Source organism: Protopterus annectens, chromosome 2.part1 (genome assembly GCF_019279795.1).
Source record: "Protopterus annectens isolate FY-2018-M chromosome 2.part1, PAN1.0, whole genome shotgun sequence".
NCBI classification, from domain to species: Eukaryota; Metazoa; Chordata; order Ceratodontiformes; family Protopteridae; genus Protopterus; species Protopterus annectens.
Genome location: NC_056729.1, coordinates 928049055 through 928071708, shown reverse-complemented (window position 1 = coordinate 928071708; position 22654 = coordinate 928049055). Strand labels below are relative to the sequence as shown.

Here is a 22654-nt window from a genome sequence, read left to right as displayed (position 1 = left end):
GCTCCAGAGTTCTCCAGGAGCGGAAGAACAGGTTAATTTTGAAAGGTCTCCTCAAGCCTTCCTTCGAGGAAGACTTAGCGAGTTCTTCCTCCTCTTCGAAATCACATTCTTCCAAGAAAGAGAAGGTTAAGTCAGCCAAAAGGCATTCTCCGGTGCTGACTAGTGTTTTGGAACCTCCTCAAAAACAATCAAAACTGGATAAGACTTCTGCCTCCTCAGCTCCACTGTCCTCGGAGCCAGTCGAGGTTGTTGATATTGGCACTTCAGTTTCAGCCCAAAGCCTTTCGGAGCTGACTACTGAAAAACTACATCAGAGCTGGTCCAGAGATCCTTTGCGGTCTCTCTAACCTTAAGATCTCCAATTCTGCAGAGATCCAGATCACCTACCCTGTCATCCAGATCCTACAGGTGCATGTCAGAGGAAGATGTGGAGAGAGTAGTGCTCAGACTCCTGAAGTCGTCTGCCTTGCCAAAATTATTGTTGGCTCCGATTCAGTCGGTTTCGGAGCCACCTGAGTCCACCCCCCCCCCATTGTGGTTCCTCCTCTGAGCCGTGTCAGGCCTTCAGAGCAGGAGTGTTTGGTACCACTTGTTGTGGAACCCCTTGGTTCCAGCTTCCCTCGAGGCTGTCTCGGAGCCAATTTCCACTCCAATACCTTCGGCACCATCTGTGGTATCTAGGAGCCGAAGCTCACCAGTCGGCCCCGACAGAGACACTTGGACCCGAGCCTCCTCAGTTCCTAGTCTCCCTCTCGGTGCGTCAGCTAGGGTGAGCTTGGATCCTACATCTATCTCGGAGCCGGTCATTCTGGAGCCAATGACATCCTCCATTTACTCAGAGCTGAGGTGGTCTTCAGAGCCAGAGTGATCTGCTTTCAAGATGATGAGGAGTGTGCTGTCTCGCTCTTCAGCTCCACACAAGGGTACCGACACTCTTCCCCTTCGGGCACCGACCTCTGTCTCAGCACGTACTCTCTCTCTTGACAGCAGAGACCCGCAGCCTCAGGAGCCCCCGGTTGGTGGCCCCCAGTCTTCGAGACCTCCCCAGAGTACCCTTTTGAGGAGCCCCCCTCGGAAGAGAACATGCAAGAAGAAGCATGTAGACTCCCAGGATGAGTCCATTACCTCTGACACTGACCTCGAGGAGTCAGAAGGGTCCCCCAAGTCATCCTCTGATGATGTCTCCTTTGTAGACATCTTAGAGATTCTTAAGCAGAGAGGTGGTTAGCCCACTTGCTACCCCTTCTGATGAGGAGTCAGTGTACCTGAAGGCTTTCGGGTCTCAACAGTCAGCCTCTTGGGTGTCTCCACCTTTTGATGAACTTTTAGATCTCGTTAGTCAAAAGGTGTGAGATTCCTGATGTCGTAGAGCCAGTTTCCAGAAGACCTAATAAATTTTTGTCTTCCCCCAAAGAGAAAGAGTTTTTGTCCAAGGGCATGCCTGTAGATGCCATGGTGGTGGCGGTGGCCACTAAGAAGGAGTTAGCGGAGACTTAATCTGTCCATCCGCCGAATAAGGAGTCTCGAAACATGGACAGATACATATAAAATATAATATATATATATATATATATATATATATATATATATATATATATACATATACATATATATATAGATAGAAGCATATCTTCTCTTTAGCGGCTTTCACTCTCAGAACACATTTTACGAGGCTTCAAAGAGATCTCCTTAAGGAGTTCGGAGATTCTCTTCAAGAGAATACACACAGAATGGATGCACAACGGATATCCTTAAAGCCTAGGTGTCACCAATAAGTGCACGATAACCTCCTTGTTCGTATAAAAAAGCAATTTTATTCCACAAAATAATGTTCCATGATAAAACACTACTTTTTATCGTGGAACATTATTTTGTGGAATAAAATAGCTTTTTTATATGTGCAAGGAGGTTACTATCTGTACATCTACTGAAGGAGTTCCTGAGAAGGTGTCTTCTCAGTTGTCCACCTTAAATTCCATCATGAACTCCTCCATGAGGCTGATCTCTTACGCAGCCGACGGAGCAAGCAGGGCAGCAGGTTCAGGAGTTTCCCTTAGGAGACACTCCTGGATGCGTTTATGTAACTTTGCAGAGCCATTCAAGTCTACCTTTACCAACGCCCCCTTTGACAGTTCTTCATTGTGTGGACCTAAGGTAAAGGATACACACACCAGGTGCGAACAAGAAGGGAAAACTCTCTCTGCCATGCGAGTATGTTTTACTGTCCCCTCCAGACCATATCCTAAGGGTCAGAGAGGTGGTAAGATGTGGTTCAGGAAGTCCCAGAGATTTTTCCCAGATGCACAGGGTGACTCCTCCTTCAGAGGCAGAGGAGGAGGAGCTAATGGAAGACGTCGCCCTAGAGGCAGGGGTGGCCCACAAAACCAGGGAGGCCACAATTCCTTTTGAGGCCATCCCTGTCAGCGCTCCTGATGTGAGTTCTGGCTGTGCTTTTCTGGAGCCAGTCAGGTTGCATTTCTTTGTATCCAGAAGCCTGGCTAAACATCACTCAAGACAAATGGGTGCAAAGAATAATCACCAGAGGTTACTCCATACCCTTTTCTCTTCCACTTCACACTCCCAAGAAGATCCCAGATGTTCCACCCAGTCACAGGGATCAAGCAACTGTAGAAGTGAAAAAGTTGCTCGCAAACAGAATCATCCAAACCGTCACCGCAGACCAGATAGGATCCAGAACTTACTCCAGATTCTTTTTAGTGCCAAAACGTACAAGGGACTGGAGGCCCATATTGGATGTCAGCAAGCTAAACTAATCCGTAAAGAAGGCCAAGTTCTGGATGGTGACACTGCAGTCTATACTCCCTCTGTTAGGGAAAGGCAATTGGATGTGCTCCATAGACCTCCAAGATGAATACTACCATATAAAAATGGACAGAGCATCGAGAAGTCATTTACGCTTCTGGCTGGGAGCCAGTCATTATCAATTTCGTGCTCTGCCCTTTAGTCACACCACAGCCCCCAGAGTGTTCACCAAATGTATGGCAGTAGTGACAGCTCACCTGAGACATCTAGGATTCCAAGTATTTCCGTACCTGGATGATTGGCTCCTGACCGCCCCCACCAGGCATCTACTCATACAAACCAGAGATTCCACTATCCAGCTTTGTTCCAAGTTGGGGATTACAATAAATTGGGAAAAGTCTGCTTTATCGCCCTGTCAATTTGTGACTTTTATAGGCGCAGAAATACACAGTCGCCATGTTAGCTCGTCTTCCCACAGAAAGAGTGCATAATCTCAGACAACAAATCCTCTGTCTACTTCCTCTACAGAAAGTCAAGGCAAAGATGGTGCTGAAACTCTTAGGGACCATGGCATCCACCATAATGTTAGTCCCTCTTGCCAGATTACACATGCAAATTCTTCAGTGGCTTCTATCGTCCCAGTGGTCATTTCAACAACTGCCTCTATCTCACCACATCTTCATAACAGAGTCTTGCAAGAAGGATCTACATTGGTGGATTCAGCCCGACCAACTCACAGCAGGCACCCCATTCCTTCCTCACCAACCCATTGCTACTGTGACCATGGATGCCTCCCAGATAGGGTTGGGAGGGCATTATCTAGGCAGGACTGTCCAAGGCACATGGCAAGATCACGAGGCTCACCTGCATATCAATGTCCTAGAGATGAGGGCAGTACTTCTAGCTTTGCAAGCACTTCATGACTCTCTCCCTCTAGGCACAATAGCAATCCAATCAGACATGTCAGTGGTATGGTATCGCAACAAACAAGGTGGAACCAGATCTTACCCCCTTTGTCGAGAATCGATTCGTGTTTGGAAGTGGGCGATATCTTCCCAGTGCTTTCTGGTGGCAATGCACATCCTAGGGACAACCAATGTGATAGCCGACAAACTCAGCCGGGTAATCTTAATGCCTCATTTAGCAGCAAACAAAATCTGGGGATTGTACTAGTGCACTATGGGATACCTACCTAGCCACGAGCCAACTAAGACTTTGAGCTTTGTAATAGGCCGAGTCGGAGCCGAACCCGAACCCAAACCCATATGTAAGAATGAAGGATGAGATGGACTACAAGCATGGAATGTTATGGTGAGTACATAACTTCTTTTTTTGCCATTTCCCTTCTTTAGAACCTGGGGTTCACTATACATTTTAAAAGGTCTTCTCTGACTCCTTCTCAGGATCATGTTTTTCTGGGTTGCAGGATTCAGATGGTGCCATTGCTTGCATCCCTGCCCCCTGCAAAGGCCTTAACTCTCATTTCTTTCTTTCACACTTTTCCTCCACTGACTTCCATTACCGCCATGGAGTTTGAGAGCTCTAGGTTTCATGGCATGCTCCCTCTGGCCAAACTTCACATGAGAAAGTTTCACTGGTTCCTGAAGTCAGTGTGCTAACAACATGCTCATCCTCTAGACTTTGTAGTTTGCCTTCTTCCTTGTCTTAGACTGGAACTTCACTAGTGGATTCAGCAATTGTCTCTGAATCCAGGGATTCCTTTTCATCCCCCTCTTCCCTCTCAGGAATTGTTCATAGACTCTTCAGACATGGGATGAGGGGGTGACATTTGGCTCCCTGAAGGTGCAGGATGTGTGGCTGCCTCATCAGCAGAAGGAGCACATCAATGTCAAAGAGATGAGAGTTCTTCTACTGGCTCTTCAGGCCTTTCATCCTCTTTTCTCTCCAGGTTCTCTCAAGGTTTTCACAGACAATACCACAGTGATGTGGTATATCAACAAACAGGGAGGAACAAGATCTTATCTTCTTTGTTGGTTGGCACTTATTGTATAAGATCTTGCTGTCAAATATCAAGTGACTCTTCGGGCAGTTTATATCCCTTCCGGTCAAAATGTCATAGCAGAAGCTCTAAGCAGGTCCTTAACTCAGTCCCATGAATGGATACTTCACAGGGACAAGTTTTTGGGCATTATTCACCAGTGGGGTAACCCTCAAGCAGATCTTTTTGCCTCCTCTCTGAACAGACAACTTATGTTTTGTGCCAGAGTCCCAGGTCCTCTGATATGGAAGGTGGACACCCTCTCTTTTTCTTGAAAGGTGATGTTTCTTTATGTATTCCCTCCCCTTCATCTCATTATGAAAGTCCTGTTCCGAATTCAATAGGATGCTCCTAAAATCTTGTTGGGTGACTACCTTTTAGTCATGACAGAACTGGTTCCCTCTCCTTCTGCATCTAAGTCATCACAAGTTAACTCACAGCATGGACCTAATCACACAAGAAAAGGAATCTTGTCATCCATCCCCACCTGTCTACACTTCAGCAGACACTATGGGTGATAGGATTTTGATTCCTCATAGACACTTGTTTCAGAGTATGTGCTGCAAGTCCTGCCAGAGGCCAGGAAACCTACTAGGAAATCCTACTTACCATATGGAATAGGTTTTCTATTTGGTGTCTCTCTCACAACATGGACCCACTTACTGTGGATGTTCCTTTTGGTTCTCTCTTATTTGTGTGAGCTGCTCAATGCTGATTTGGCTTATTCTTCTGTTAAGGCCACTTATCAGGTATCTTTGGTTGTTTGCCTTTTTCTCCTCTTCTAGCTTCTAGATTTGAGGTGAATCATTTTCCTAAAGGCATCCTTAATATTAGACCTCCCAGGAAGCCTGTTCCTCCTCCCTGGGATCTTAACTTTGTTTTGGTTCAGCCTCCTTGCATTATTGTTCCTGGAAGACCATTCTTTTGTTAGCTCTTAACTTCTGCCAGATGAGTTGCAGGTCCTTATGGCTTGTCCTCCTTTTTTGATCTTTCATGAGGACAGAGTGCCCTTGCCTCAAATCCTTCTTTTATGCCTAAGGTGGTTAATGAGCTTTCACTTAACCAGGATCTGCCTACTTTTTCCCCTCTCTGTAAGATGACAGTGAGAAGGTGCTGCATACATTGAACGTGCATAGGCAACTCAGGTTTATTTGGATAAGACTAAGGCTATTAGAAAATCTGATCAGTTATTTGTTTCTTTCCATTCTATATCTTTGGAACTTGCTGTATCCAAGCAAACTATTTCTTCTTGGTTTTCTAAGGCTATATCCTTTTGTTACACTTTTCATGGCAATAGTCTTCCTGCTTCAGTTAAGGCTCATTCTACTAGAGCCATGGCTTCTTCTGGTGCTTTTTTCAAGGACTTGGATACTAATTCTATTTTTGAGGCAGCATACCTTTACCAAGCACTACAAGTTAGATGATATCTCTAGAGCTAGGTGTGTTTTTTGTTAGTGACATTCTTCATGGCATTTTAGGGGAATCTGCACTAGCACCTTCTCCCTCCCCAGTTTCCTCTTGAGCTTTGGCATGCTGCCATATGGTAAAGAATATTGTAGCAGTGAATGTAAGGACATAGTACAGTTGTGTAGAATCTTACATAATGGTAGATATCCTTGCCTTTACTGCTGCAGTATTCACTCCCTCCCTCCTCCTAGTCTCTTGCCTTTCTGGATGTACAGATTACCTCTTGGGTTCCTTGGAGTGATGATGTCCTTCAAGGATGCATCTACAGTCCTAACAAATGGGTTGTCCTGCCTCAGGCAGAGTCTGGGTCTGGCCTCGGCTGATGTCATAGCGGCTTTATGGTATAAACTGTGCAGGGAGTATTTTGAATGATGATTGGCATACCTTTTAAATAAGCAATTAGTAGTCTTTGGTAGACTGGCCAGATGTTTGGGCTTCCATGGCAGGGAATCCAATATGGTAAAGAATACTGCAGCAGTGAAGGCAAGGACTTCTACTGTTATGGTAAGATTTTGCACAACTGTACTTTCCCCTCTTCTTCTGCCTTTAGCCAGTGGCAACCATCGCAAGTTACCTCACAGGGTGGACCTACTCACACAAGACAAGGGATCTCTCATCCATTCCCACTTTTCCACTCTTCAGCTGACACTGTGGGTGATAGAATTTTGATTCTACTTAGACACCTTTTTCTGAGGACATGCTTAGGGTCCTGCAGGAGGCCAGGAAACCCAATACTAGAAAATCCTATTTATCCAAATGGAAGTGGTTTTCTGTTTGGTGTCTTTCTGTAACCTGGATCCACTTTTCAGTGGATATTCCTTTGGTTCTGTCTTATCTGTGTGAATTTCTCAATGCTGGGTTGGCTTATTTTTCTGTTGAGGTCCATTTATCAGTTGTCTCTGCTTGTCTGCCTTTATCTCCTCTATAAGCTTCTAGTTTTGAGGCTAAACAATTCCTAAAAGGTGTCCTTCATATTTGGCCTCCCAAGAAGTTTGTTCTTCCTCCCCGGGATCTTAATTTTGTTTTGAAAAAACTGACTCTGACTCCTTTTGATCATGCACTGCAACTTCAGCTTCCTTGCAACATAGCTCTTGGAAGACTGTTCTTTTGTTAGTCTTTATTTGTGGTGGCAGACAGGTGTCTGAGCTTCAAGCCCTTATTGCATGCCCTTTTTTTGGTGTTTCAGAAGGACAGGGTGTCCTTGCATACTAATCCTTCTTTTATGCACAAGGTGGTGAATGAGTTGTCCCTTTAATAAGTCTATTCATTTGCCCACTTTTTTCCCTTCTCCACAATCTGCCAGTGAGAAGGTGCTGCACATGTCGAATGTGCACAGATAACTCAGATTTTATTTGGACAAGACTAAGACTATTAGGAAATCTGATCATCTCTTTTTTTTCCCCTTTCATCCCAGGTCTTTGTGATCTGCTGTATCCAAGCAAACTATTTATTTCTTCTTGGATCTCAAAAGCTATTTATTGTATTTAATTATTTAGTTGACATTTGTTGACTGGGATTAGTCCAACTGAGCCAAGGTCCTTTTTCAGTTGAGGTCTGGGGAGAAAAGCTCTACAGTTACATAATGCATTTAAAAACAAAAACTCAGATACAGTAATTTATAAAAACAAATTAACATAATATGAGCACATGATTAACAAACTCAGACAGTAACTACATGCCAACATCAATAATCTGCAAGGGCAATTCAGAGAGTAAGTACCAAGTTATATCGGTAAGTCATGCAGCACAGTTAACTACACACTCGTAGAATATTAAGCTTGACATTAGCCGGGACTAAGACAATGTACAACTTATAAGTAGGGATAGAGGATAGAAAGGGAGATAGGTGAGAGGGAGAGCAAGGGGTGGTCAGCTAAGGAGGATAGTTACAGTGACAGATCCATGTACTGTATAGATAGTTTTTAGTAGCAGTTTTGAAACTATGTGGGTGATTGATATTTCTGATATCCAAAGGGACTGTATTCCAAGATTGGGCTGGGGAGTACCTGTAAAGGTTTTGTCCTATTCTAGTTTTAGGCTTGTAGATTTGAAGGTTTTGTTCAGAGCTTCATAGGGACCTTGGGGAGTAGAGTGCAACAACTGAGGCATTATTTGGACAGAAGGAGGGTAGATACCCAACAGAATGTATCATTTGAAGCTGAGAGAGAAGCAGATGGTGGGGAAATTCTAGCCAGTTTAACCTTTTAAGAGCAAGACAGTGGTGCGAGTGATAGAGATGATCAGTGGCAAATCTAGCGACTTTATTGTAGATGAATTCTAGTTTTGTTAAGAGAGTAGTTTGAAGATTTCTTATTTCTTTTTATTCCTTTTGTGGTAAGAGCCTTCCTTATTCTGTTAAGGCTCATTCTACTAGGGCTCTGGTTTGTTCTGGTGCTTTTCTCAAGGGTTTGGGTACTAACTCTATTTTTGAGGCAGCTATTTAGACTTCTGTGCATACATTTACTAAGCACAAGTTGGATGGAGTCTCCAGAGCTAGAGCTGGTTTTGCTAAGGCCATCCTTCATGGCTTCCTAGAGGGCTCTGCTGGTCCTTCCCAAGTGTCTTCCTGAGCTTTGGCACTCCTCCTAATGTAATGAATACTGCAACAATGAAATGGAAAGACAGTACAGTTGTGTAAAATCTTACCATAACAGTAGGTCGTCTTCTCTTCACTATTGCAGTATTCACTCCCTCCCTCTGTCCCCTGGTCCATTTAGGTTCATAGGGTCATACTAGGCTATCTGCCCTGGGTCATTTATAAGCCCTGCCTGATTGTGTTTGGCTTACGCCACCCCTTGATTTGAGTATACTGTGCGCTTTTAAAGTTTAGTTTACTGTGCCTCTGTCTAATAGTGACACGGAAGTAATCCCCGGGACAAACCTACGATCCCCCATCCATTCATCAAGATTCTTCTTGAAGAGAGTCAGTGAGGTGCTCTGCCTAACATGAATTGGAATTCTATTCCAGAGCGAAGGGAGCCTCTGGGTTATGAATCTGTCCCTCCAGCATGTTCTATTTATTTCTGTGCTGAGGTTCAAGTCCCTCGAGCGCGTGGCTCTAAGGGATTTAGATTTACTGAGGTGGAGCATGTCCATTAATTCTGGGTTGGACATAGCTTTATATGTCAGGCATAGATCACCTCAAAGTAGGCGGTATGCAACTGAGTAGAGCTGGAGTTTTTTTAACCGAGCAGCAGATGGCATCTGAGTCCCTTGATCCTCCTGGTGAGGTACTTTTGGGGTCTTTCTAATTGCTGCAGGTGTCGGGTAAGGTACATCCCAAAGGGGGCATTGTATTCTATGATGGGTCTGATGAGGGATGAATAAAGGGGCACGATTACCTCTATTGAGCTAGATGTGAATCCTTTCATGATGAGGTGGGCTATGTAGAAGGTCTTTCTAACCACTTTGGCAATGTGGTTGTCAAAGGAGAGATTGCTATCAACTTGAGTCCCCAGATCCCTAATTACTTTCTCTGTACTTAATGGGTTACCACATATGTGGTAATTTGTGGGCACATTGTTTTTGCCAAAGGGTATGACTATACACTTTTTGGCATTTAGCTTTAGACCATGGCTCTGGCACCAGTTATCCGTCTTGCGAGACCTTTTTGAAGGATGTTTGTGTCAGCTGGAGAGTTGATTATGGCGCCCAGTTTGCAGTCATCTGTGAACTTGGTGAGCCATAGTCCTCTCACGTTGGCCTGTACCTCAGAAAAGTAAACACCGAACAAGAGAGGTCCCAGGACAGAACCTTGTGGGACGCCACTTGTGACCGGTTTCGAGTCTGACATGGCTCCAGCAACTCTGACTCTGTGGGTTCTGTCTTTGAGCCAGTTTGTGACCCATCTTGTGACATAGGGGGTTATATTTAGGCTGGATAGCTTATCTATGATGCCCGAGTGGGGTATTGTGTCAAATGCCTTTGTGAGGTCCAGATAGGCTGTGTGGACTACCTTCCCCTCATCTATGGCCTTGGTGACTGTTTCGATGAAGTCAACCAGGTTCAAAAGGCAGGATCTGCCCTTGACAAAGCCAAATTGGGTAGGTTCTAGTGTCTGTAGGTCCCCAATGTCTTTGTTTATGAGTTCCATGATGATCCTCTCCATAGCCTTGCAGACTAGGCTAGTCAGGCTTATGGGGCAATAGTTTCAGGGTACGCAGAAGCGCCACCTTTGTGGAGTGGGAACACTGTTGCTGTACGCCATTCTTTGGGCACATATCCTGTAGTGAGGCTGAGAGTGTACAGCAGTTTTACTTGAGGGATTAGTTCTTCTTGGGGTTCATGTAGGACGCAACCCGGGACGCCATCTGGTCCAGCCAGTACACCAAAGGGAGTAAACCATACATTTAACCACAGTAAACCATACATTTCTCTTCTGTATGTACTGATTACCTTTTTTTTTTTTTTCTCTTGGACTGGCGTTCCTACTGGGGCTGTCAGTTCTGAGGATGGTACATCCGTATGTCACCTTTATGCTGTATGCTGCGCAGGGAGCATACGTGTGATGTACATGGTACCTTAAAGCAACCTAAAGGCTTTGGTGTACTGGCTGGATGTCGGGCCACCCTGGCAGGGATACCTATTGTAATGAATACTGCAACAGTAAAGAGAAGGACATTTACCATTATGATAAAATTTTACACAGCTGTACTTTACGGGTGGTCAAGGTTCAGCCCATGCTGCCTCTTCTGCAGAAGGACGACTGGATGTGCTCCATAAACTTCCAAGATGAGTTCCATCATATCAAAATGAACAGATGTTCTCAGAGGTATTTGCACTTTCAGCTGGGGGCCAGTCATTACCAGTTCAGAGTCCTTTTCTTTTTATCTCACCACAGCCCCCAGAGTGTTCATAAGAGTATAGCAGTGTAGCAGCTCATATTAGACTGAGCGGATTCATAGTGTTTCCTTATTTGGACAAATGGCTCCTCACTGCTCCAACCAGGCATCTACTCTTAGAAGCCAGGGATTACTTAATTTGTCTGTCAGTCCCAGGGAATCACAGTCAGTCTTCCAAAATTACATCTTCAGCCAGTTCAAGTCTTGAAGTTCATATGAACTCGCCTGGACACAGTCAATCAGTTGGCCTTTCTACCAGAAAACAGACTTCATTCCTGAAGACTGCATGTCAGTCAGATTCTATCACATCCTTACCCCTCCAGCAAAGCTGGTACTTTAGGCCTTGGGTTCCATGGCTGCAGCAGTTACCCTTCTGCTCACCTTCACACTCGAATTCTCCAGTGGAATATGGCAGTGCAGTGGTCGATTCTTCGACAGCCTTTGAGTCATCCTATAAAACCTTTCCTCAGGTTTGCAGAGACTCCCTATTGTGGTGGATCCATTCCAACAACATTTCTCAGGACATCCGTTTACCCTCCCTCTCCCAAAGGCTGTATTGACCATGGATGCCTTCAAATTAGGGTGAGGGGGGCATTTCTTGAGATGGACTGTTTAAGGCACATGATCCCCAGAAGAGACTAATTTACATATAAATGTCTTGGAGATGAGAGTGGTCCTTTTAGCACTGTAGGCCTTTCAGAACTCTCTTCCTCAAGGAACAATTGCCATCCAGACTGACAATATATCAGTACTATAGTACATCAACAAACAGGGGGGAACCAGATCCTACCCCTTTGCCGAGAAGCAATGAGAGTTTGGCAGTAGGTGGTCTCCTCCAGCTGCTTTCTGGTAGCATTCCACATACCGGGGAAATCCAGCATTCTGGCTGACAAGCTCAGCAGAACTATTCTGATGCCTCACAAGTGGTCTCAATCATACAGTGGCAGAAAGGATCTCTCACTGATGGGGTCAGTCTTGCTGCAGTCTCTTCATCTCACACCTCAACAAGTGCAGCAGTTTTCACCCAAATTCTCTCTCTTGCGAGCCACCAAGAGATGCTGCAGTCCACGTTTGGCCCTCCGGTCTCCTGTGCCTACCTTCCCCTACCTCTAATATTCACATTTCTTCAGAAAGCACTCTGGTTGAAGAACAAGGTTATCCTCATTGTCCCCTTTTAGTCTTTGCAAGTTTGGTTTCCCTTTCTGTGGTCTCACCTATGTTCTCCTTGGACACTGGACTCCAGTCCAGATCTGGTATCTCATTCCTCTGGGATGCCTCATCTGGACATTCCAGGCCTCAAGTTGACCACATGGTTTCTCCAATTCTGATGATGGCTAGGCAGTCCAGGCTTTCCTCTCCAGTTTGCCAAATTTTACTACCATCCCATAAACTTAGACCAGGAAGATGTACAGAAGTAAATAGAGTACATTCTCCTACTGGGCACAACAGAGACAATTATACCTCTTTACTGCTCCCATTCCTGCTGTTTTGGATTTTCTAGCCTCATTTTTTTCAAGAAAGTGCTAGTTTTTCCACCATCAAATTTCAGCTAGCAGCCATTTGTGATTATCACACTGAAGATAATGCTTCCCCTCTAGCTTCGTAAAGACTATGTAAAGCATTCCTTAAAGGTACCTTTTTGCTTATTCTCCGATTTAAAGATCCTTCTCCACCTTGGGATCTCATAGTTGTGTTGCAGAGCTTGGGTCAATCCCCCTTTAAGCCTTCAGTCAAGTCTGACCTCGCATTTCTTTCTTGGAAGACAATCTTCCTTGTGGCTATTACTTCCACTAGGTAAGTTTCTGAACTGCAAGCACTTTCTTCAAAACCGCCTCATCTGATTTTCCATAAAGATAGTTACTTTACATACTAATCCATCCTTTCTACCAAAAATAACCTCTGAAACAAACATCAACCAAGTCATCAATTTGCCAGTCTTCTTTCCAAATTTCTCCAATAGAGGAGAGAATACATGCTTCACCTTTTGGATGTACATAGGAAGCTTTGTTTTTATCTTCATAGAACGAAGAATTTTAGAAAGACTTACCAACTATGTTTCCTTTGCCTATCAGAAATTGGAAAAAACAGCATCTAAAAATCACCTTAGCTAGATGGATTTCGTATTGTATTTCATGTTTACTCTTCATTCATTTATTTACTTGTATTTGTTGATCAGGAAAGTCCGATTAGGACAGACCCTATTTTTAGCGGAGGCCCAGGGAGAAATGCTCCAGATGCATGTCTTTGGAATTTCTTCTTTTGAGAGTTCTTTGAGTGGTTTATCTCTAACAAGACATCCAGAAGCTCACCTAATAGATCTATGGCCACATCATCTGCTTTCTGGGCCAGAGCTTCAGTTGATGACATTTGTGCTGCAGCCACTTGGTCCAATGCTCATACCTTTATCGCTCATTGTTAGTTGGACATCATCTCCAGGAACAGGGCTGTTTTTGGTTTTATGGTACTTAGCAACATCCTTCCTTGAGGGCCACCTGGGGTTATCGTAGCTGGAGACTCTGTCCCATATGCTGAGGAATGAATGAAAATGACAACATCAGATTAAAAGTTATGTACTCACCATAACTAAACATCTGTGTTGTCCATTTTCATTCTTCCTCAACTTCCGACCCCCCTAAGCACTTTCCTATCTTTGGGAGTGACCTGATAGTTTTTGGAACCAGTGTTCCTATTTGAACCTCTACGCTGTTCTTTTTCTTTTTGTAAGTTGTACTCTAATCTATTATATAGTGACAGCAACTTTGATCTGAGGTAATTCAGAAGTAAGGGGCATTATGGGTAAGGGGAGGAGCTCAAGAGTCAGATCCAAGAGTTTGGAAAAAAAGCAGCAGAGTCCGATCTGAAACCTATACGTTGAGGAAGAATGAAAAAGGACAACACAGGTGCCTAGTTATGGTAATAATATAACTTTTATTTTTCACCTTAACATTATAGGAATTACTTTTGCTGCGGTAGCGTTGTCGCCTCACAGCAAGACGTTGTCCCATTCGATTCTCAGCTAGAGTGTCTTCTGTGTGGAGGCATGCGTGAATGGGCGTACCTTCGTTGAAGGTTGTGCTTCAGGGCTGGCAACTCGGCACGTAAAAATCCACTACCAAATATTAGCGTACCGGAGTTACGCTGTGGCGACCCCTAACTGGGATAAGCCAAAAGACACAACAACTTTCTGTCTTATGCATCCTTGTACTGTAATCAAAACTGTGAAATGCTTCTACTCTTCAGAAAAGCTCTTCTAGTCACTAATTACATTTTCTATGAAATAATACGTACTTTTGTCTTCCTTAAGCCTATCTTTTGTTCCCATTCTTGTGAAGGGGAATCACATCAGCTTTCCCCCCACTTTTCAGGATTATGGGTCAGTAGCTAAAGATCATAGGAGATTACTAGGCTATCAACCAGGAGGTCCTTTCAAGCCTAGCCATTTCATCCCAGTGTAATGCTATAGAAATATTAGTTAATACCCAAGATTTCATTTGATAATGACTGCCCATGTCCAAGAGGGTTGTTGGCACTATTACCAATAAGAATTTATGGTGCCCCAGCCACTCATCCAGGGTCTTTTTGAACAGTGTCCTAGAGGTGCTGTTTCACATGACTAGGTAGCCTATTCCAAAGAAGCAACAGTTGGTGGGAGATAAATCTGTTTCTCTAGCATGTCCTATTTAAGTCGTAAGCCATATTTAGGTCTCTGAAACAGGTGGCCCTTGTCCCCTTTGATTTACAGATATGCAGCAAGTTCATTAGGTTTGGGTCTTGGATTGCTCTGTATGCCAGGCATAAGTCTCCCCTAAGAAATGTAGATGATACAGAGTATAGTGACAGGGACTTTAGTCTGTCTGTCCAAGAAGCATGCTGGAGCCCCTTGATCTTCTTTGTTAGAAACCTCTGAGGTCTCTAATTGCTGCAGGTGTTTTGTATGGTACATGCTGAAAGGGGCATTATACTCCATTATGGGCCAGATAAATGCCAAGTATGGGGGGTGGGTTATAACTTCTTTTGCTCTCAAGGTGATGCCTTTAATAATCAAATGTGCTATGTAGAAAGCTTTCCTTACTACAGTAGACACATGGTAGTTGAATTTAAGGTTACATTCAACTTGTGATCCCAGGTCTCTTGCCACTTCATGTACTTAGGATATTGTTGATTTGATAGTGTGAAGGGCCATTGTTTGTCTCGAAGGGAATGATGATGCATTTCTTTGCATTCATTTTAAGAGCGTGACTCAGTGATTGCACCTAGTTTGCAGTCATCTGCAAACTTGGTCAGCCACAACCCCTTAGTTTTGACCTGAACGTCTGAGACGTATATACCAAACAGTATGGGGCCCACCACTGAACCCTGTAGCACCCCGCTGGTAACAGGTCTGCTGGTTGATGTGGAGTCACCCACTTTTTTTAGTGTGTGTCCAGTTTGTGAGCCATTTGGCAACCCATCTTACAACAAAGCGGCTTACATTCACTTTGCTAAGTTTATCAGTAATGCTTGAATGTGGGATTGTGTTGAAAACCTTTGCCAAGTCAAGCTATGCTATGTGTACAGATTTGCCCTTGTCGGTGGCCTTGGTCCTATTTTCAAAGACATCCACCAGACTTAACAGGCATGATCTGCCTTTCACAAAGCCAAATTGTGTAGCATCCATGGATTGGAGTTCACAAATGTCTTTATTTATTAGGTCCATAATGATACATTCCATGGCCTTACAGATGAGGCTCGTCAGGCTTATGGGTCTCTTGCTAGACCACCTTTGTGAAGGGGAATAACTGTTCCTCTTCTCCATTCCGCAGGAGGAAAACCTGTGGTTAGGCTGTGATTAAAGAGGGTAGTAAGTGGTGATGGTAGTTTATGTTTTAGCTTGTTTAGAAGATAGCCTGGGATGTTTTCAGGTTCCATAGAGGCTGTGTTTTTTGCCTTGAACAAGGCTTTGAGGACATGCTGTTCAGATATGCAGATGGGGGGGGAGTTTGGGGGAAGGTTTGTTGTAAGTTAGGAGGGGATTTTTGTTGTTGTGACTTTCGGCTTTTCCCGGTTAGGGGTCGCCACAGCAGAACTCTGGTCCGCTAATGATTGGCAGTTGATTTTTACATATTGAGTTGCCAGCCCTGACGCACAACCTTCAACGAAGGTACGCCCATTTACGCATGTCTCCACACAGAAGAAGCTCTAACTGAGAGTCGAACCGGACAGCGTCTTACTGTGAGGTGACGTAAATTGTAAACCAAACCTGTCCTCTAGCAGGTTTGCTATCTCTGTGGGGTCGGTGTGTGTGATAGTGGGCCACTAGTTCTGCATATGCTTGGGACCTACACTTTAGGTTACATACGTAGCTGTAAAGGCATTATGGTTATCCTTCTCTGTATTTGCTAAGTTTCTCTTCAAGGAGACCTTGGAGTATTTGACAAGTTGTCTTATTTGCCTGTTGAGGCTGATGAGGCTACTTTTCCATTGTTGAGGCCTTGCCTTTGTTTTCTTGAACAGCAACTTTTTGCATTTATTGTAAAGTTTGTTGATGCTAGATGTCCACCATGGCAGCTTGTTTTTACTTGCGGCTCTGGCTTTGATTCTTTCTGGTACAGCCGAGTTTATACACTTATGCAGATGATTGTACAGGGCTTTAGTGTAAGCTTCAGAGTAGTTACCACTTCCAGCTTGTGGTGGGGCTTGGAATGCATTTATATCTTTACCTAGGAGGGTATAGTTTGCCTTAGAGAAGTTTTTTAGTCTGATTTCACCCTTTGTGAGTTCTGGTGTTAGTATCAGCTCAAAGATGACTGATTTGTGCTCAGTTTTAACTAATGAGGGTCCGATGGTTGGGGTAGAGCATCTATTTGACATGTTGGTGAGGACCAGATCTAGAATGTTTGCTCCTCCTGTCGGGGTATGGACAATTTGCACTAGGGCATATGAATTAAGAGTTGAGTTAGGGCTAGGGTAGGTTTCCCAGTTAATGGTGGGATAATTGATATCCCTCATAACCAGTGTGTTTGTTAAAATTTGGATTGTCTCTAATTTGGTCAAGTAAGCTTCGTTGGTGTTGTGACCCGTGGAGGCGGATCTATAACTGGCTATGACTTGAATGTGGGTCTTACCCACTGTAACCTGAACCTGGAATAACTCCAAGGAGTTATCCAATCTGACTAAATGGGAGGGGAATGTATCTCTAATATAGATTGAAACATTGTCTCCTTTGGTTTTCACACCTTCATTTTGTGGTCTAAAGGTGTGGAAAGCATTGTAGCCTTGCAAGGCTGGGGTACTCTCTTAGGCCTTGAACCATGTTTCTGAGACTGCACCGACATCTTCATCTTCTAGTGACAGAAGTGCTTCCAGGGAGTGCAGTTTTTGGTGTAAGCTCCTAGCATTTAGCAGCATGATCCTTTTTTTGTTCTGAAATGAAATTACTATTGCACATTTAAAAGTACAATCTAAAAAGGTGGGTGAGTAAAATAAAAAGACAAGAAAAGGAATACAGTCAGGATGTGTTCTCACCCTTCAAAGTTTTGCCAGCTGGAGACCATCATTGAATATAGTTATGGTCATCCTGTCTCTGTTTGCTACAGCACTAGCCTTGAGGTTTTACGTTGTACACTCACAGATTAGAGTGGTCCTGAGGGGGTGAGAGCATGTGTTCACACACGTGTATGTATATTGTCTTGGAATTTAGGTGAGTTTACTACTCCCATTTACAATGATTTTGATTTCTTGCTTCCAGTTTTTCACTTAACTACCCGTGTAATGGATACCTTACTTTACTAGACTAGTGATATCTTGCTTGAGGTGCTGAGCCCAATATTTTACCAGATCATCTCATCTTCTCATAATGATAGGTGGTTTCATATAGTTTAAGTAAGGCACTGGTTACTCTCATCCTTAGAAAGATGATTTTTCTGTTGACCTATGTTGAACAAGCAATTTGTTAGTAACGTCCTTAACAAAAATTGGATCTTTGTCTTTATTTACTTATTGATTGATTGTCTTTTCTTTGCCAGGAAAGTCCCACTGGGCACAAGTCCCATTTTCAGGAGAGGCCCAGGATGAAAAGCTCCACATAAAATACATTTTATAATGAACAGCAATAAAAAAATAAAATATTTTAAGGATTACTTTGCAGATAATATTGAAAAATTGTGAATACATTTATCATATGTAAGATAACAGAACTTCTAAAGTGTAAGTCAAAGATATTTAATATCTGTAATGTAATAACAGGAGATAGAACGGCAGTGATAATGCACATGGTTACTGTATGTATATTGCCATAAATGAGGTTGAATGTCACTAGGGCAGAAACAAAAAACAGAGCAGGAGGTGGAAGAGTGTAAGCAGAATAATCAGGAAAAACATAAGTAGAAAAAGTTCTGATTGTGGAGCGGTTGAGGTAACAGTAGGTAGGTAAGGAGGGAGTATAAGTAGGGGAAAGTATTAAGGAGATATGCTGGTTGGATGAGAAGTGGGGATGAAAGAGAGAAAAAGACAAGGAATAAGAAGGGAATCTTTAAGAGCGACTATGCCTATAATTCTAGTTTGGTTTTGGGTCAGATGAAGTAGTGAAGTGGCCCTGATTGGGGGGGGGGGTCTTTAATTATTTCCCTGTGGCAAAGAATCAATGCCTTTACTTAGTTTTGGACTTTTTAGATTTAGAGTTTGACACATTTGATCATAAAATCCTTTTAGACCATATCCAACATTATCGCAGAACTGCAGTAGTTTTGACTGATTTGCCTGCTACTTATTAGGATGAATGAAGAGAGCAGTTTCTTGGGTAAATTCCTCATCTTAATCTCTCATAGACAAAAATATATATGGTGCGGATTTCAAAATCAGCATAGTATTGGTATGCTGATGGTACGCAGCTTTACCTCTCTTTCTCACAGGAATCTGCAGCAAATATGCTAGCAGACGATTTGGAATGCATCCATGAATTAATCATCAAAAGTGGCTGAAGCTGAACACCTCCTAGAAGATTGCCATGGCTGTTCACAAGTATCTAGAAACTTATTCCCATTTTTTGTCCTTTAACTTCTTCAGTAATGGTAACCAACTGGAATTTGTATCAAAAGTTTTGAAATGTAGGTGCCACTGCTGATAGACTTCCACTTAAGAACTAGGTTGTAGCTGTGATTTTGTCTTCCTGATTGAATCTTAGGGATGTCACCTTTATTAAGCATTGTACATCATGTTTGGATTTCCCTGTAGTTGTGCAAGCCATGGTTTCATCCTGTTTGAACTGCTGCCCTGCATTGTACCTAGGGCTACTAGACTCAGAAATGAACTCTTTGCAGCTTGGCTACTTCCTTGGTTTCCCCTTTTCCACCATATTACACAATCTCTGGTGCATAGTCTGCAATGACTGCCAGTTGCATGATGAATCATTTGTAAAGTTGTGGCCTTGTATAACTTCGGCATCCATACCCTTAGAGGTGTTGACATGTTCTCTGCCTTTTTGCCCCCTTCACATAGCCACCATGGAGACGTTAACTTTTCCAGAAGCTTGCTAGAGTTGTCAGAGATTTGTTTGTTTGCTTATCAGGAACAACTTTCAAATGTACTGCCAGGATAGCTGAAATACTCCCCAGTGCTAAATGGCTTTTTGTGGCTTATGATGTTTGACCAACCTCATTTTTATTTAATCTTTACACTCTGTCTTCTGTTATTTTAAGGATTTCTGTTAATGTAAAGTGCCCAGTAATAGAGACTTTAATAAATAATCATTTTGAATGTTAACACATTTCGTATGTGAGTTGTGTGGATGGTGAATGGTGTCATATCTGCTCTAGCATCATGTCACCAGAAATAGGTTTATAGGTTCATAGGTAGGTACTAGGCTGTTGGCCCTAGGGCCTATATAGGCCTAGCCAAAGGTACCCTGGCTTTCGCCACCCAAGAAAATTATTTTCCTGTGCCACTGTCGAGCAGAGCCACAGAAGTGATCCCCAGGGTGAATTTCCTATCTCCCATCCAATCATCAAGATTTTTTGAAGAGTGCTAATGAGAAGCTTTGTTTGATATAGATAGATAGTTTGTTCCAGAGTATGGGAAGTCTCTGGGACAGGAATCTATCCCTCCAGCATGTTCTGTTTATTGTGGTGACGAGGTTTAGGTCCCTAGAGCATGTAGCTCGTAGGGATTGGGATTTCTTTAAGTGGAGCATGTCTAAAAGCTCTGGGTTTGACATAGCTTTGTGTGTTAGGCAGAGATCGCCTCTGAGTAGGCGATGTGCAATGGAGTAAAGCTGCAGTTTTTTGAGACGGTCTGCATAGGGCATCTCTTTGAGGCCGGTAATCCTCTTTGTGAGGTATTTCTGTGGCCTTTCCAGTTGTTGTAGATGTCTTGTGAGGTACATACCAAAAGGGGCATTGTACTCTATAATGGGTCTAATGAGTGACGAGTAGAGGGGAACAATGACCTCTTTTTTTCCTGGATGAGAAGCCTTTTGTGATGAGGTGTGCCACATAGAAGGATTTCCTGACTACTGTGGCGATGTGATTATCAAAGGAGAGACTACTGTCCGCCTGTGTCCCAAGGTCTCTTATCACACTTTTGGTGTTAAGTAGACTACCACCTATGTGGTAGTTCATGGGTACTAAGTTTTTACCAAAAGGAATGACAATGCACTTTTTGGCATTGAGCTTGAGTCCATGGCTTTGACACCAGGCATCTGTCTCAACAAGGCCCTTTTGTAGGATGTCCACATCTTTTGGAGTTTTGATTATGGCTCCTAGTTTGCAGTCATCTGCGAACTTTGTTAATAAAGACCTTCTGTGTTGGCCTGTACTTCAGAGAAGTAGATACCAAACAGGAGAGGACCCAGGACTGAACCCTGTGGTACTGCACTTGTCACTGGTCTGAAGCTGGATTTGGAGTCTGCTACTTTTACAGTGTGGGTTCTGTCAGTGAGCCAGTTGGCAACCCATCTTGTGACATAGGGATTTATACCTAGTTTAGTGAGTTTATCTATAATTCCAGAGTGGAGGATGGTGTCAAAAGCCTTGGCGAGATCTAGATAGGCTGTGTGAACCACCTTACCCTCATCTACGGCTTTGGTGACTGCTTCAAAGAAGTCTATCTGGTTTAGGAGACCTGATCTGCCTTTTACAAACCTGAACTGGGTGGGGTCCTGAGTTTGGAGATTACCAATGTCATTGTTTATAAGTTCCATGATGATACGCTCCATAGCCTTGCAGAACAGGCTCGTTAGGCTAATGGGGCAGTAGTTTCCGGGGGTCTGTGGTGGCTCCCCCTTTGTGGAGTGGGATGACTGTCGCTGTACACCAGTGTAGGGGGTCTGCACCGAAACTTTTTGTAATTCATTCTGGGTGCTGCCATTTTATCTCTCCTTTGTGCTCAGAATTTTTACTAATGTGCTAGGTATTGTGGCAGAGGCCCTGCAGAAGGAACTTTGTATACCCCTACCTGTATGACTGACTCCTGTTGCCTTGTTAGGTAATATCCTAGCAGTGTCCTGGATTTGGATGAGTCCATGGTTGCTAACTTATATAAAGTGGAAACATTTTTCTCTCAACCTGAATCAGACAATTTTCTTCATGAGAGAAAACTGGACACTTTGTGGTGTTGGTCATTCCTGCCCTAGAGAGGGTCCTTTGAGTCAAAGTGTTGGCCTCTTCTCCCTCCCTCACACACACACACACACACACACACACACACACACACACACACACACACACACACACACACACACAAAACCAAACATACATATACATATACGAACTACAAATTCACAAGTGTTTTAAACACAAAAATGGTGAATGTTGTAACTCTTACTCTTAGCATTTTGTCCTTTAGTTGAGTGCTCACTGCTGTCATTGCAAGTCAGTATGCACAGAGATTAAAAAAATTTAAGAGCAGTCTGTAGGTAACATACTTAAAACATTAAGAAGGCAACTTCTAACAAAATAGTAGGCATCTGATTTCGTAATGTGCATAAAAATGTTTCTGAACTTTTTTTTTTTTTTAGTTTGGACATTGCAGCTTTCTACTGGAGAAAAGGAGATTGAGAAATTGTATAATGAATGCTATTTCTGTTACAGAACTTTAAAGTCAAGGACTAAATAAAAAGTAGCGATGTTTATTAAATACATTTTTGTGTTTTAGTAAAATATTGCTATTTTCCTTTTAGCGTATTTGAAGTTTTGTATGCTATAATAGTTTTATAGAGCCACCTGGTGGAACAATATATCTCTGTCATATACACTTTGTAGCACTGGTGAATAGATAGTTCAAGATTGTAAAAGTAAAACATGTTTTTGTTATAGCTGAAGTTTTTGAGGCAGTTATTGTTCTAATGGACAATTTCCATGCCTGTTATGTGCAGTAAAATGGTGTTAATAATATAATTATTTAATGCCTTAAATAGAAACTGTAGATAATTACATATTTTGATTGGTGTGTTTGTTGAAACAGGCATATAGCAGCAAGTTAAAAGGGGTCGTGTGGACTTGAAGTACTAAGGGAGGAACATGTTTACTCGTTTCTCAAATTTATATTGATTTAAGATTTATAGTTTTCATCCTTTCTTTCAAGTGTAAACTTCTTTGTGATATTTAAAATT

The 22654-nt window shown here is 43.0% G+C and overlaps 1 protein-coding gene across 1 annotated transcript in view; it reads left to right on the top strand.

Annotated features, from left to right (window-relative positions):
* The window catches only part of SRD5A3 (steroid 5 alpha-reductase 3), a 304080-nt gene that overhangs the window by 161318 nt on the left and 120108 nt on the right, over positions 1 to 22654 (top strand). The gene's annotated exons all lie outside the window — the stretch shown is intronic.